The sequence below is a fragment of the Hemicordylus capensis genome, chromosome 5 (assembly GCF_027244095.1).
Source record: "Hemicordylus capensis ecotype Gifberg chromosome 5, rHemCap1.1.pri, whole genome shotgun sequence".
NCBI classification, from domain to species: Eukaryota; Metazoa; Chordata; class Lepidosauria; order Squamata; family Cordylidae; genus Hemicordylus; species Hemicordylus capensis.
The window spans coordinates 217,769,201-217,774,797 of NC_069661.1; positions in this window are offsets into that span (position 1 = coordinate 217,769,201).

Sequence of the window (5,597 nt, forward strand, 5' to 3'; positions counted from 1 at the left end):
GCCCGACTTCTTATTAACATGTGTCTGTCTGTTTGTTTTTTAAATCAGGAAATTTAGAATTTTCAGTACCTTTACAAGTTCAGGAGGGGTGGGGAGTATGGACACACATGAGAAGCTGTACCTGGCTGCTACAATTTGTTTTTTTTACACAACTATTAATGGTACAGAAACTCTGTCATCCTTTGTACTGTAGGGAGGACATGATGGGGGAAATTTCTCTGTGCTTTTCCCTGCCCCAAATATTGGGAGACACTAAGGACGTTCAGACGTAACAGGAAACCAGACATCCCGTCACCTCCAGTTTCCTAACCCAATAATCCAAATTTGAGGAAATGGAGTCTGTGGGAGAAAGTAGCCCACAGTTTCCCTTGTGAAACCCCATTTCTGCGATGCCAGTGTGATATCCGAATGCTGGCTCTGCAGTTTTGGCCCCACATAATTGGAGTTGAAGGAGGAAGCTCCTCCCTCCCTCTGGCCTGATTGGCTGTGCGGGCTGTCCTTCAGGAAATAAGGAAGCCCTGCTAATCAAGAGTATCTGGAGACATGTAATTAAAAGTACAGAGGCTTATTTAGGAAGTAAATGCTGGATAGAGAAAGAGAGCCTAGCTGCTAGCTACATGAGGTACAGGGGAAGGAAGACAGAAGTCTTTCTCAGGTGAGATTTTAAACCGGAGCGTATCAGTCTAACAAAGGGGAATCAGGTCAGAGACCTGAGAGGCCAAGTTCAGATGAAATATGAAACTTGGAGGTCTCTTCACCTCCGGTTTCCTAACCCAAATGTCTGACCTTGGGGAAATGGAGTATATGGAGGAAAGTGACCCACAGTTTCCCTTGCTAAATGATGCTTCTCTGAACCTTCGGTCAGAGAGGAGTTTTGCCACCACAAACTCCATTTCTGCGGTGCCAGTGCTATGTTCAAACACTGGCACCACAGTTTGGGCCTGATGGGACCAGAGTGGAAGGAGGAAGCTCCTCCCTCCCTCTGGCCTGATTGGCTGTGCGGGTTGTCCTTCTGTCAAGAAGGAAGCCTGCACAGCCAATTCCCCCCGCCTCTCTGCAGTCTCACTGACTGAAGAGAGGCTCCTCTCCCCAACATCCCAATGTGGACAGGAGAGCAGGGGGTGGGGTGCGTGGAACCATGGGTCCATTGGACCCGCAGTTCCATGCTATGTCTGAACCCGGCCAGTGTGGGCAGAGAGGATTCCCTTACAGACTATCTCTAAATAGGGTTGCTGATGCAAAGAGCCGATGCTTCTGGAATGTCTTCCAACACTATCACCCAGCCCTGCCCCCCAGGGCCCAGAGACATTTGTCCTTCCCTGCTGTTCAATTATAGGTATGCCCCTAAATGTAAACCCCACCCCTTGACTTCCATTAATTTTGGTCATATCATGTCCTCCTATAGCTTTCTAAAAACAGTGACTCATATATTGCGCAATGCAAAGTGGGCAATAAGGAGCACCTCTTGCACTGCTGTGCACATGCAATTGCCCTCAGTGCTATTGCATACCAGGGAGCTCCGCTCTGGTGGAAGATTGCACCAATGCAGTTGTGCAATGGGACATCCAGTGGAATTAAGGGGTCTTCTGTTGCGCAACTGCATTGGCACAACTTTCTGCCAGAGGGAAGCAACAGCATTGATGGTGTTCACAGGTGCACAACAGCATGGGCGGTGCTCCTACTGCCTGAGTTACATTGTGCAACTTTATGAGAGCCAGTGTGGTGTAGTGGTTAGAGTGCTGGACTAGGACCGGGGAGACCCGAGTTCAAATCTCCATTCAGCCAAGATACTTGCTGGGTGACTCTGGGCCAGTTACTTCTCTTTCAGCCTAACCTACTTCACAGGGGTGTTGTGAGGAGAAACTTAAGTATGTAGTACACCGCTCTGGGCTCTTTGGAGGAAGAGCGGGATATAAAAAAATGTAAATAATAAAGATAAGGATGCTGGATGGGAGTAGCTTCAGGTTTTAGGAGACCTCAGCAGGCCCCCTTCTACCTGGGGCTTCCCATGACAGATGGGATGGAAGAGAGGATGCACATTTTAAAAGGTATGTTAAATTGGATCACATTTTAAAATGTATGTTAAAAGCAAATAGCATTTGAGGACTTTGTAGTAGCAAATGGAAGAAAATTGTTATGTGGTTGCTATTGTTTGTGAAGTCCAGTAAGCTCACCTGACCTGTCTGTGCAACTGAGGAGCTGAGCTCTTGCAATGAGCTTTACTATATCATACAGCAGCTCCTGTCTTGCAAGGTTTATGTTGCTTATTCTGTAAACACTGTTCAGAAAATATATTTTAAAAGATACAAGCTTCGCAACACTTTGGATGAAAAAACCACAACAAACACCATAAACACCATAAACAGAAACAAAGTGCATATGTGGTTGATAAGATCCTGCAACTGAAATAAAGTAGCTCATGCCTTCATTATTGTGCAGCCGTCTATTACCAAAAGAGATTGGACAGGAGGTCTGTTAGTATTCTAACAAAATAATCCCTTTATTTACTTTACACTTTATTTATTATTTAGTATTCTAATGAAATGATTCCTGGACTATATTTTGTCATTGGTTTAGCCGTCAAGTCGGTGCCGACTCCTGGCGACCACAGAGCCCTGTGGTTGTCTCTGGTAGAATACAGGAGGGGTTTACCATTGCCTTCTCCGGCACAGTAGGATATAATGTCTTTCAGCATCTTCCTATATCGCTGCTGCCCGATATGTTTTCCATAGTCTGGGCAAGTTACTTCCCTGCTGCACCATTAGGTTCCTTCATTCCCCTCATAGCAAACAGATATTGCTCTGGCACATAGCTGATCTTGTAGAAGCAGGCATAACTTGTCCCCTTAAGCTAAGCAGGATCCGCCCTGGTTGCATACGAAAGGGAGACTAGAAGTGTGAGCACTGCAAGATATTCCCCTTAGGGGATGGAGCTGCTCTGGGAAGGGCATCTAGGCTCCAAGTTCCCTCCCTGGCTTCTCCAAGATAGGGCTGAGAGAGATTCCTGCCTGCAACCCTGGAGAAGCCGCTGCCAGTCTGTGAAGACAATACTGAGCTAGATGGACCAATGGTCTGACTTGGTATATGGCAGCTTCCTATGTTCCTATGATCCTATGATCACACCTTCTTTCTTGCCACACAAGCCTGCCCCTGCTTGGAGTTTGGTTTCTCCATTGGTGGCGCCAGGTGTAGTGCCTTTCAGTCACCTTTTAAACCTGGTTTAATGAAAATATTCTTGGCCTTGGTGGTTTGGGCTGGAGTTGCTGCTGTAGAGGGGGAAGGAGCGAGAAGAGAGCTTGTTTTCCTCCCCGGCAGCCCCTGGTTCTCAAGGCTTCACATGGCCTCCACACAAACATCCCATTGTTGCTGGAGCCCTCACAGGCGGGAGAGGAAGGGGGGAGGGCAGGGAGAGACCTGCTGTGGCTCCTTTAGCCGATTAGCCTTATTAATAGAAATTAAACCCCGGCTGCAAGCTCCGGGAGCCACTCTACACTCCCGTCCCCTACCTGTTCTCTTACCCCTTTCCCCCTGACAGGAATTTATAGATAAGGCAAAGGGGGTTGAGAGAGGGAGGGAAAGAAGTTAAGAAGCTTAGAGGATTAAAAACCAAGGCAAGGCCTTTCACTTCTGGAACTGGTGAGGGTAGGTATTAAAACCTACCTGGGCTCACTGGTGCCATGAGTCCTGGTCCGGAGTTTCCCTACAATGGCCTAACCACCCTCACACTAGTCCCCTCAGAAATACTGTGCTAACAGAATCCTGCTTAATCCCCCCCCCCCAAGCCCTGCACCATGTGTTTGCTTTAGGGTTCCTTCTCCCTCCCCCTAATCAAGGCACCTGTGCCTTTAACAATAACATGAAGGGATCTGTTCAGCAGGTAGAGATTTCTCTAGTTACATTTGACTATAGATTGATTTCTATTGCCCTAGTCGGGCATTATGTAGTACGTGCGTACAGCGGTCTGCACACATGGACATGTTTTGTGTCAATGGCTGCATGTGCATTCATGTTACACATGAACCTGGATGCCAGCCCCCTCAAATTCAGAATTTGGACAAGAAGTGTTTTACTATACATACATTGAACATAATGTGTGAATAACTGTATGCGCATACAGATATGTACATGTGTACACTGTATACAAATTGAACGTGTAAACAGGAATCCTGCTAGGAAACAGGAGATATTTATTTGTTTATTTGTTTGTTTGTTTATTTATTTAATTTTTATACCGCCCCTCCCAATCTGGCTCAGGGCGGTTAGGGTTAGGGTCACCTTGACCTTGACCTTCACCTTGTTTATATGCTATGTTCAATGCACATACAAGCTGTGTACAGTGGACATACCTATGCATGGTGTGGAACCAGTATTAGCCACAGTCAGTATTTCCTGGTGACTTCCTCATAACTGGAGCAACATTTAAACTGACCCTCAGTGACTACAGGAGAGGACTTACAGAGGATTTGATGGAAATAACCGTTTGTGCAAAATGTTAGACTTGAATCAGAACCTCTCACCTCTTTTCAAAGCTATGGTGGTGGTTTGCAAAGAAAAGAAAAGGCTTTTGTCTGTTTGTTTAATGTGCAGGGCTGCCTGGCATTGAAATCATTTGATGTCCGCCCATAATTGTGTCATTAAGAAGTGTCTGTGTGGGGTACAACCTGCTGTCTTGGCCATGGCTTTGTGGACTTTATTTACTGCATATCAGTGGCATGACTACAGCATACAACACCTGCTAACTGAGCAAGGACTGGAGGCAACTTTGGCAGTGGTGACTTTCTTATATTCAGCTGCAGAGGGAGAACACCTGTCCCTCTCCAGCCTCAGCAGAGCATCCTTCCAGTGGCTGTTGCTGTTGTCTCCCTTTGGGGACAGGGAATCAACTTATTTCTTTGTCTATTTAGCCCACTTTGTGAACTTGTTTTGCTAAGAAGTGCTATGAAAATATCCATTATCATCATCATACACCAGTGGATGATATCACAGGATGTTTGATGTACCATCCTGAATGAGGATTTGAACTCGGGTCTCCCCGGTCCTAGTCCAGCACTCTCACCACTACACTACACTGGCTCTCATCAAGGCCGTGACCTGTTCTGATGAGCCTAATGTCCCCATCGTCTCCTCCCCAAACCCTGAAGAAAAGCACCAAGAAGAGAGAAGCAGGAGGCCTGAAGGATCCTTGGGCCCTCTGCTGCTCGCATGGGAGAAAAAGGATTACAGGGGGATTCTGGCCCAGGCATGCAAGTTCCTTCTCATTGGCTGGGAAAGCCTCTTAAAAGTGAAGTGGTTTCTGCTAGATCAGCGACCTATGATTCTTTAGCGACTTTAAAACATAAGCAGCTGCTGACCCACATCCACACGGTGAACACCTTGGTACTCAGACTACCGGCTTTGCTGTGCGGAGGGACTCCTGAGGGGATCCTGAGGCAGCTGGAGATCAGCGTATGAGGCTTTCAGGACCTTTGCCTAAGTTGAAGGGAGACATTTGCTGGCTAAGAAAAAAGAATGCAAGGGACCGGAAAGCTTCTTCTAGGGGTTCCTTTGGGATGTCTGCCATGGATTGAGCTCTGAAAGATCACCCCCTCCTCACTCAAA